This window comes from Canis lupus, chromosome 8, assembly GCF_003254725.2.
Source record: "Canis lupus dingo isolate Sandy chromosome 8, ASM325472v2, whole genome shotgun sequence".
In the NCBI taxonomy this organism is placed as follows: Eukaryota; Metazoa; Chordata; class Mammalia; order Carnivora; family Canidae; genus Canis; species Canis lupus.
In genome coordinates this window covers 12,194,994-12,206,970 of record NC_064250.1, presented here as the reverse complement: position 1 = coordinate 12,206,970, position 11,977 = coordinate 12,194,994, and the positions used below count along the sequence as shown (strand labels likewise).

The window sequence follows — 11,977 nt, the reverse complement described above, 5'->3', positions numbered from 1 at the left end:
AATTGAAGCCTTCCTAAGAATAATTTTAATTCAGTGTTTTAGAGCCAAATTCTGCTTTATGATCCACATTTCACATAGTATTTCTGAAAACTAGAGCAAGCCAAAGGTTTGATTGGCATTCTAAAATCTTTCAGATTAAAACATGATCCAGCTATTTTCTGCTACATATCTAGTGTTGATCCCAAGACCCATATAAGTGAAAGGGTTTTCCAAATGCAGTGTAGGCATGACCTGTGACGTTGCATAGAGGATTACCTATTAAGTACTGAGACCATCCTCCTATCTTTATTGTTATCCTATCCTGTCATGTAATCAAAACTGTGTTCCCCCTACCTTTAATTATATAATAAAAATGGCTAAGTCTTTCTCAACAAATTTATAAACTTAACATTTATTTGGTTATAATATGCAAAAGCTTATGATACATGGCTTTAAATTAATGTTTCTTCCCAGTATTTTCTTCTATCCAAGGATATTTTATGATTTCTGCTGATAAATGCCTTTTTTAAAAAAGGTAGTTTCTCAGAAAGATCTCATTTTTGGGTTAAAAGCAACAACTCTCTTCAGATGCAGTACAAAGCGTGTATTTGAGAGTTTATCAGTTATTCTTTGTGGGTCTTAATTCAGCCATTGTCTCTGCAAAGAGTCAGTTGCTTTCACAAAATTTCATTTTGACCATTTACAAAATGAAAAGATCAAAGACTCACCAATATTCTGAATGCATTATGTGAATTATAGAAAGACAACAAAGAATTTGGAGGGAAAAACCCTAAGTATCCATTATTATCATAACAAAAATAGCATTGCTATCTATTAGAAAGAGAGAGAGGGAAGTGAACAAAAGTAATTATCCAAGCTATAATTTGGCCCTGTCAACAGAGCACCCCTCCTCAGACTAAGAAAAGGCTCCATAATAACAAGCTCTAAAGAATTGTCTCACAAATGCCAGTTTGGGAGGGGTGCGCTGTAACAGCATCCTAGGACTAGGTGCCGGGGCTGCAGCATTCCACATGCAGGACATACACACAGTCCCACACATGTGTCATCTGGTGGGTTCAGCAAGGCCTGCGGGTGATGGGTTAGTGACTTCTGCCACAAGTAAAATTAAAATATACACTCTATTTTCCTCACATTTTCTTCTTTCCACTCACTTGGTAATCAAATGGCATCTAATATGAGAAACAACCAACCAAAGAGTTAGGATTCAATTCAGATTATTTTGCTTCTGCATCAAAATACAACTGTTTTATGAGGTTTTATTTTTTTTCCTTTAATGTTAAAGGTATAGAGGAATATAAAGGCAAATGTCAAAGCTCCCCAGTCTCTATGGCTTTCTATCCTTAAAAGTGATCATTATGAGTTGTTTTTGTATATTTTTCTAAAAGGAATACATACACTTAAAAGGAATACATACACTTACATTCACCTTATGTACATGAATTAAATCATCTTTTTGATATTGTTCTGAAACTTGCAAATATAGGTTTTGAACTCAGCACACATAAATCTGTTTAAATTCTACCCAGTATTTCATCGGATACATGTAATAATTTATTTATCCACTTGCCTACAGAAGCATATTTAAGTTGTTTCTAATTTTTTGACATTAAATCAATACTGAAAAAAACATTTCTATATATTTTCTTGATGTATATGTACAAAACTATTATAATAAAAAAATGGGCTCATTAAAAAAGTTGGTCTAGAGTAGTATGGACTGTTAGCTCAAAGAAAGCAAATCCCTCATCTCCATTTGTGAGAAGAAAATCTTTTGATTTAGTTATTTGACAGTGCTAGAAATCAAATGGGTTCCTGAATCCACCTGTATATACAAGGTAATAAAAAGAAGTTGTGTTTGTATCCTCTTTTGCTTTGTATTTTAACATAAGTTGACACATTAATTCTAACATTTTTTCAATTATGTATAATTGAAACACTCCTCCAAATATTTAGATCTACAAGGCAATTTACAGGAAAGTTGCAAAGGCATGACATATTTCAAAATGCATAAAAATGACCATATATTATAGGATCCTGCTGTACCCTGGTTACTTTTTTTACAAAGTAACTAACACATAATATCAGTACAAACAAATGTAGAGACTGTTAGCTGGTGACCCAGAGATACTCATTTGTTTTTTGGTCTACAAGTATCAACCAGTATACACAATTTTCTGAGTTTAGTAGCTCTGTTAGTAGTCAAAAAAGTCACCGCACTTAGTAAAATATCCTCCCTTTTGTGTAAGGTATTTGAATCCGGAAGCTACACAACAATAATTAATTTCCATTCCACTCAATGCTCCCTCTTGGGCCTTGCTTAGTGCATAGTCCAGGAAACAAAGGCGACTACAGAACTTTCTGAGCAGCCAATCAAGGTGAAACATGTGCTATATCCCCAAGTGCTTAGTACACAATACATGATTCTATGAACCTCTCACCTATAGTGTACGAACAAGTCCCTGAAAATTAAAGTGTGAAATTCAAACACCTTTGTCCTTAAAACAAGAACAATCTGCCAAAAATGCTCTCTTCTGTGAACTTTTGGCATCAACAGGGCAGAACGCAATATCCCTTGCATTCAGCTGCCAAAGACATGAAGCTAGATCCAAAAGGAAGAAGCCAGGTAAATTGTTTAGGCCCCCGACCTAACATTCTCCTTGGCATAAAGACACTCACTCTTTAGCCTTCCAGTAAATGTAGCCAATTGGAAAGGCAATAAATTCATTATTCTACAATAGAGTGAGTAATTCAGATAAACAACCTCCAATGCTTAAAAACCGGTCTTCTCGCTTTTTAATTCTTAAGACCAGCAAATAAAGGCTATTTGAGGAACAGTCCCTCTGAAGCCCTCTCTGAAAAAAAAAAAATGTTTAAGAGACACAGAGAGGAAGAGACACAGAGAGGAAAGCAGAGACACAGGCAGAGGGAGAAGCAGGCTCCATGCAGGGAGCCCGATGTGGGACTCGATCCCGGGACCCCGAGATGAAGACCTGAGCCAAAGGCAGATGCTCAACCACTGAGCCACCCAGGCATCCCCCTCTCTGAAAAAAATTATTGCTAATTCTTAAACACAGATTAAACCAGAAACAAAAAAAGGGGAGAAATTATCCCCCAAATACCTATTCTCCATCTCTACTTTTCAAACATTTTTTTAAATTTTTTTATTTATGAGAGAGAGAGAGAGAGAGAGGCAGAGACACAGGCAGAGGGAGAAGCAGGCTCCATGCACCGGGAGCCCAATGTGGGATTCGATCCCGGGTCTCCAGGATCGCGCCCTGGGCCAAAGGCAGGTGCCAAACCGTTGCGCCACCCAGGGATCCCTCCATCTCTACTCTTCAAATGAGTATTATGACTATTTCCATCAAAACTCACACTAAGTCTATAAAGAAATGCAAGAATATTTGGTTGATATCTTCTTGAAGACAATTTGGAAGAGAGCATTTCAATAGCAAAAAGTTTTATTATGTTGTTTAAAAAAGTCCCCAGAGATAAACTTCCTCCAAAAACAGTGCTAGATCCCAAACTGGAAGCATAGGACTCTGCAAAAGTCAACCAGTCCAACGTTATGTACTGAGTGTATTCTATACAATAAAACTGTTGTAGGTACTAGGGATGCAATAGCATGTGTATAAAGAGTTTATAATCTGGTAAGAAGATAAAAGATCATTACACAAATAAATGTTACAACACAGAATGGGGTAAGTACCATAAGAGAGGCACACACCAATCACTTAAGGTGAACATTGTGTCATCAAATGATATAATTCCAATTCTCCTTAATGGTCCTCTCTTCATTCAAGCATTCATTTATTCATTCAAAAAACACTTACTACCCAGCTCAGTGCTAAGAAAAACAGATACAGTATGTAGCAGAAGAGACAGAGGCCCTGCCCTTTTGAAATCTTTCTTTGGGTAGAAGATACAGCATGAAATAATTACATGATAAGAGAAATAATAAACAATAAGCATAACTGATCTTCATTCAGTGCTTACTAAACATCAGTAAGCTAAATGCTTGACATGTACTATCTTGATAATCCTCATGGCGGCATGATGATTCAGGAAGACACTGAATTGAAGATGATATGTCCTAACTGCCTGGATTGGAATTGATACCATCACTTGTTAGTTTTGTAATCCTGGCCAAGTGACCTCAGCTCTCTAGGCCTCACCTTTGTCATATGCAATATGGGATTAATGCCAAATTTAAGATTAATGCCCGATTTAAGATCCCACTGATAATAAGATATATCCTAATTTCAGAGATGTTGGGGAATGTATATCTTAGACTCCAATAATAATGGAAAATAATATCCATTACATGTGTTTGTTGTGATGATTAAAGAAAAATACAAGGAGAGAATCCAGTAGGGTAGTGGCGTAAGTGTTCCTTTAAGCATAACTGTTTTTTTTTTTCCAAATTTTTTTTAATTTTTATTTATTTATGATAGTCACACAGAGAGAGAGAGAGAGGCAGAGACACAGGCAGAGGGAGAAGCAGGCTCCATGCACTGGGAGTCCGACGTGGGATTCGATCCCAGGTCTCCAGGATCGCGCCCTGGGCCAAAGGCAGGCGCCAAACCACTGCGCCACCCAGGGATCCCCAAGCATAACTGTTTTTTAATAAAAGAAACAAGGTTACAGCAAAGTTAACTTATACCAAAAATAGTCCAGGCCTATGAGAATTTTTATCTTAAGATTAATCTAGAGTAGGTTCAGAAAGTACTACTCAAGTACAGTGATCTTTCAGTTACAAACTGAAGAATTAACCAGATTAAAGATGGGGAGAATAATGTTCCAGGGCAGTGTGTATGAAAGTCATAGGCAGGAAGAGCAAAGAAGTGCAAAGATGAGAAAGAAGCCAATATGGTTAGAGGAATAAGAGCAAACTAGGACCAAAGGCATGGAGGCTAGACAAGTGGTCACGGGCAGGACCCTGCAGGGCTTTCCAGACTATCCTAAGGAAGTGTTGCCTTTACCCTCATAGGAGTGAGAAGCCAGGAAGGGTCCTGGTGCTGGATTTGCAGAGCTGAAGACCAGTTCAAGGCCAGTTCAAAAGCTACTTTGATAATCTAGAAATGAGAAGATGCTGGCTTGGCCTAGAGCAAGGGATCTCAACCTCAGCATGACTGACATTTTGGGCTGGATAATTCTTGGCTGTGAGGCTTTCCTGTACTCTGTAGGATTTCTTAGCAGCTTCCCTGGTTTCTACCCACTGGACACTGGTAGCAATCCCCAGGATGTAACAAAAATGTTTCCAGATATTGCTAAATGTCCACCTGGGGACAAACCTGCCCCTAGTTGAGAACCACAGGACCAGAGTGACCTCAAAGGAATTGTAGAGAGGGAGCTAGTTTTCACAAACATTAAAGAAAAAAATCAACAGGAGTTCATGAATTGGAGATGGGAGGAAGAAGAGGCCAGGGGCAAGGATACATTCTCACGTGAGGTTTCTAATTGTGTAACTCAGTCGGTGCAGACACTATGCACTGAGAAAGGAAACATTGCAACTGAATCAGACTTGACGGGCAAAGCATGTTCAGTTGGAGATCTGCAGAATTTAAGTTATTGCCATGACACTGGAGTCATCTTAATGTCACATATGCACTTTGATATTCAGATTGAAGCTCAGAAAGGAAATCTGGTGAAAGGATGAAATACTTTGAGAGTCAGGAGCATAGAGATGATAACTGTAGGTGTGTATGCAAAAAAGTTTCATATATAAAAAAAAAAAACTTAACTTCTATTATTTCATTGCTGGAGACCAGAGCATCTCTACAATAAAATCGTCAAAACCCTTCAATGCTGTAAGGTAATGTCTTACAAAATTATTTCAGTATTTTCAGCCAAACATCTCCAAGTGCACAGACAGGCACAACCAGAGTGTGCTTGTGCCGGAGAGAGAGAGAGTTCAGCAAAATGTAACTTACAAGTGTGCATGGTTCACCTCAATCAAGGATGCTTTTTTAGAGGCTTAATTTGCAAAGCAAAGTTAAAATGAAGATCAAGAGTGACTTTTTTTATTTTTTTATTTTTTTGGTCTCTACTTGTCTTTTTACAGAAATCAGTGATCTCCTATCCCAGCATCTTGAATTATATTCTGATTGCGCTACCTTAACTGAGACCCAAGCATTCCTCATCAGAGCTCGGATTCACTTGATTTCTTCCCTAGTGGTATACGATAAACATAAGAAAGTTCAATTCTTAATCACTTCAGATCTCTAGAATTTCTGAAGACAGAGTCCATGACCTTGGGGATTGCTTGCTGGAAGGAAAAAAAAAAAACCTAGTTCAGTTCTATTATTTAGCTCCCAAGCCTTAACCTTGACTCACAGTGCCCCTCACTGCCAACAGAACCAAAAAGAACATCTGCTGTTCCCTAGTGGCTCTCTTCCAAAGATTTTCCTTGGCCAGCATTATAAGCACAGTCCAACATGACCCTTACACGAGAAGGGGGGAGGGGGTGTGTGTGTGCATGCCTATGACTTCCCAAGAAATTTTCCATTCATTCAAAAACACATTTGCTATTTTGGGGGCACTCTTATTTTGCACAAGAATCCCGACCACTTTTCCTTTATATTATCTAAGGATAATGCCAGATTAACTCCAAACTGGATATAAATACTGGGGGAAATTGACACCCAATTGGATCCACTTTGAAAAGCATGATTCCTTTTCTCATGTGGGTAAGTGTACCTTGCGGAAATTAGAACTGGTTAGACTTTAAAACTATAGTGATTTTTCAGTATATCGGAATATTAACATGGATAACACAAAATCATACCTGAGTATCCATGTCAGATCTTCATTAAAGTCACCCAACAACTTCAACCTCATGGAGAAAATAGCAGATAACAGTACTAACATGGAATCAGAAAAGGTGTGTTTATAAACTCTGAGGAGGAAAACAGTGCTTATATTTATCTCTGATATTTTACATTGTACTGTTTCCAGTTCTTCTGTGATACCAAAGTACTCATGACAAGAATCCTGAAAAGGCTAACAAGATAATCTTGATTGGCTAAAAGTTCTAAATACAGAGAAAAGGAGATATAAGGAAGATCCACCTAGAGAGCATTTCCAATTCATTCATTCAAATAGTTCTTGAAAACTAACTGTGTAATAGTCATAGAGCTTGAAGAATGGCTCAGACACATTAAAAATATATTACAGTCCAATAAAAGGAAAAGGACAGGTGATCTGGTCTTTTAGGGTTCAGGCTGCTTGCTAACCTTTTCTATTTCCATGTCACACGGGAACCTGAAACACTAAACTGAGATCATCTTCCCATGCCAGCTTGACTTTCCCTAATGAGGTATATTATTAAATGGTACCACCCATTGGCCACATCAAAATACTGAGTAGCATCCTTTATTTCTTCTTTCTCCAACCTTCTCAGATATCTGGGCAGTTAAAATTCACTTATCCCTAAGAATTTCTACAATCAATATATTTCTACCCATATTTACCACCACCTACTCTAAGCTGTCCCATCCCCTTTCCTGAACTACCGTCAATAACCTCCTAACTCCTTTTGCTGTGGTCTGCTTTCACCAGCTGCCTTTGCAAGCTTATCTTGACACTACGGTATGAGAGATCTTTCTACAGTGTAATCTGTTCAGATCTCTCTTCTACTCAAACTTACATGGTTCCCCATAGCCATGAGCATAAGCTCCAAATTCATCAATGTGTTTTAAAGACCTTGTATGAACCATTTCTGTTGTCTCCCTTTGCCACACCCTGCATTTCATTCCACTGTAGAAGACGGGCCATCTCCTCTGTCATTCCACATTCCAGGACCTCTCATACCTGGAAACATTTCCCTTCACCTCTCATCCCTATCCTGGAGAAGACCTACTCATCATTCACATCTCTCCTCAGCAGTCACTTCCTCTGGAGGTTAGAGTCAAGCATCTTTCTAACATGCTATGTATGGCACCCTTTTCTTCCCAATCAGAGTATCAATTACACTAGGTTCAAACTGCTTGTTTGACTGTGTTCCTGACCAGAGGATAAAAGCTTTGAGAGAGGAGGTCCAGTTCAGAGTACTGAAGCTACAAAGAAGATAGTGGCCAATTCTACAGTTTCACTGGATAAGGAGTCCTTCAGAAAAGTCATTAAAAATGAGAGGTTTCAGGGATAGTGATCACATTAAGTTGGATATAATGGAACACAGATCATGATGAGGAAAATAAGACCTAAACCAGTATGGCAAGTTATGGAGCACATAAATATGATTTGAAGCTGAAAGAAGACAAACTATGTGGTTGGAGAGTTCAGAAAGGCTCAGACCATGGGACTCCTCAGAGCTCACACAAGGATTTCAGACTTTATATGCAGACAATTACATGCAAACAAAATGGAGAGATGTGATTTTGGTACACATTAGGAAGAGCACCCTGCATTCAATCAAGAGTTCCATGACAGGATTTCCAGGGAAGTGTGGGGGCTGGAACCATCAGAACACTATGGAGCTTTTGGCTAGGAGATCATGTGGACCTGAACCTGGCATAGGCAGATGTCACGGAGAAGAGTAGGGGGACAGAAGAGTCTTAAAGTCCAGAGGTTAGATGAGCTGGCACAATGGGAGACAGGAAAAAGTAAAAGGAGTTAATTTCCAAAGTTCATCAAAAGACAAAAGAATGTAGGAGGAAAAGGAATCCTAAAAGCAGCTACTCCGAGAAAATGTTACTGTCAAAAGAAGAGAGATTTTCTGAAAGAAGGGACTTGTCCCCATAATCAAAAGATGAGGAATATCCTGGGTTTCAGCACCAAAAAAAAAAAAAAAAAAGATGAGGAATAAAAGCAATCAACGGATGTTGACAATTAAGTGATCCCTGCTAGAAGAATTTCCCTGAAGGTAAAGGATGGGACACAACAGGAACTAAGAGATTTCAACTAAAAAGTGAAAACTTTTACCATGTGTTGTTTTGAGAAAGTTGGCTACAAAGGAAAGAAAAAAATTGCTAGAAGGGGACATGAGATAAAGAGAGATTGCTTTAGTGATGGATAGGTTTCAGCCAACTTACATGTTAGTGGGCAAGTAGAGGAGAAATTATAAATGTCCATTGGACAGGACCAGATCCCCATGTGGACAATTCCAAACTGAGTATAAAGAGTTTGAAACCTAGAGTGAAAAAGAAAATACATCCAAGATGATTATATCCTTAGCATAATCAAAGACGAGGGCAAGAAGTATTAAATGAATAGAATAATCAAATTATACTGGTAACACAAGGTAATTATTATCCAGGAATACAGCTACATGTCTATGTGTCTTACTGCTGCATTGGTTTTTTTATAATATTCAACCTCACTTTCTAGGAAAATTAAAATGATACAGTCTACCTAGAACATAAACTACGGCAGGAGATACTGCTTCATCTGATATAACTGAAGAAATAGTATGAAAAAAACAAAGGCAGCAGAGGGGTACCCCAGAGAAAAGTGCTGAAAATTTCAAAATACATATTTGCTACTATGAAAAGACAACCAGGAAAATATTAAAATGTATTTTTTATTAAAACCATACCACCTTCAGTTAGTAAAATTGAAATTTAAACCTCATACACACAATTGCCATCTTCTAAAGGGTCCATGTGATTTATTCATTCAATCAATTTTTTACTCATCAATCACTTATTGATTACCTATAGAATGCTCTACATACATACCTATATGAGGTGTGGGAGGCAGGGAGGAAGATCTCAAAAATAAAGTTCTTACAGTTAAATAATGTACTATATTAATGGGAGAAAAGCTATTGTATATGTATGGAAGCCAAGGTAGAATAAGAGAGCAAGAGAGACATGGGAAGAACATTGTACACCTGTCTGCACATGTATCAAAGCAGTGAGAAGCAATGACTCCAGATAAAAAATAATCTCTGGAAGGTCATCTGCTTGCCATTTATATTCACTAAATACTGGCTAACCACAAGTAGAAGGGGCATACTTGCTACGGAGGAGGACTATAGACAGATACGTACGAACCCAGACAAGAGGCTTTTGAATTTGGTCACTTGAATCACTAATCACATTTTATAGCAGGCATTTAATTTTAATTTTTTCTTCACTGATATTAAATAAAAATTTTAACACATTACCAATTAGGCAACATAAAAGCATTATTGAGCATAACCTCCCAAACTACTCAATGTTTAAAAGATAAAACTGAAATTACATTAACAATTCTCTTAAAGTTATACTATAGAAATATGAAATCATGGCAACATTCTTTTTGAATCAAAGACAGTAAATTATAACATGGGAAGGACTTTCTGTCCCATTATCTCATTATGCAAGATTTAGATATTCTCTTTTCCTATTTTATGTCTGTTCTTCACATTTGAATCTATACAACCTGAATATCTGACCTCCCTTTTTCCTCTGAGTGCTCAATCCTTATCACAGATGATTTTAATATTCATGTAACTCTGTAAATAGTTCCTTCCACCACCTGCCTTCCCATTCTTTTATGCTTCCACAAATACACACGACTGTGTAATATTTCCACTACTTATCTACATTCATACTAATGACCTTGTAATCTTTAAGTTTAGATTCAGAATTTTAGATTCATCTTATCTGGTTTCCCAACTGTCCAATTTGAAATGACCACCTGTTCCAATGCTACCTTCCTTCCTTGTTTAAGTGCCATGTGAAGCCAGCTCAAAGACTGAGGGTGTAACATCAAATCGTCTTTTCCTGGAGAGTAGTCTAGCGACTCCTCATGACATTACAGTGGTGGCAAAATATGGGATACATGTGAAAACATTCCCATATTTCATGACATACCTGGTGATCAGGCCACAGAGCTTCCCGCATCAATTCTATATCCATATGATCATATCTCCAGCTCCAATCTAGTAGCACTACAGAATTAGATGAAACGTTTCACTCACCCCTACCCTGTCCCTTCTTGAAGGGTTAAAACATGAAGGTCATTAGTTACATTGAGAATATGTCTATTCTCATTATCTATAAGGATTAACTACAAAGATAAATGGCCTTGTGAATGAAGATCACACAAATCCCAGGTAGTTTCACCTACTTACTAATGACACCTGTCAGTTATGTTCAGTCACTCACAATTCAGCCACATCTGGTTTTTCTTAATCAAGTTCTCATAAGACTTTTTAAAAAGTGGCCAAAACCATCAATATTCTCTTTCCCCAAATCCTTTCAATCTTGAATTAGCACAAATTCATTCACCTAATGACCTTTGTTCTACTTACGTATTTTAATTTTTTCTGATTGTTTTTCAAAATATTCAGGTTTTGATTTTTCCTTCAGTTGTCATCTTCATTCCAGCCAATGAATTTCCACCAAATATTCAGCCATTTTCATCTTTTTCTTCCTTCCTTTTATTCTGATTTCCAATAATTTCTGCCCACTTAAATGTGCCTATTAAAGTATCCAGGAAATGATATGGAATCAAATCTAAGAAAACATAGGCTACACCAACGTTCTCTTCTGCTCATGGACCCTCTCCATGCAGTCACACTGCACTGTGCTTTGGAGCATCACTGAGACAGTTTTGGGGGTGTTCACCTTCCAGTGGAGTTGATGTCAAATCATGCTGTTCCTTGATATCTGAAACTATATTAAACATTGGCCCATTTTTAGGCCTCAAAATGTTCCTTTAGCATCTTACTGCTTTTCCCATTTTTCTCTAGCTTCCTCTAAGTGATTCGTGGTGATTTATTATAGGTTATCAGCAGCTGGCCACAAACCAAATCCAGCAGGGTTTGTTTTTTTGGTTTTGAGACCAGCATGGAGTCCCAAGAAGGCAGACTGAAAGTGACCATAGAAGAGCCGCATGTCAGTGTCTCCTACAAAGCCACAGTTCAGGGATCCCTGGGTGGCTCAGCGGTTTAGCACTCCTGCCTTTGGCCCAGGGTGTGATCCTGGAGTCCTGGGATCGAGTCCCACATCAGGCTCCCTGCATGAAGCCCGCTTCTCCCTCTGCCTGTGTC

General features: G+C 38.0%; 1 protein-coding gene across 6 annotated transcripts in view; it reads right to left on the bottom strand.

Moving 5' to 3' along the window:
- NPAS3 (neuronal PAS domain protein 3) overlaps positions 1–11,977 on the bottom strand; it is an 853,690-nt gene that overhangs the window by 612,163 nt on the left and 229,550 nt on the right. The gene's annotated exons all lie outside the window — the stretch shown is intronic.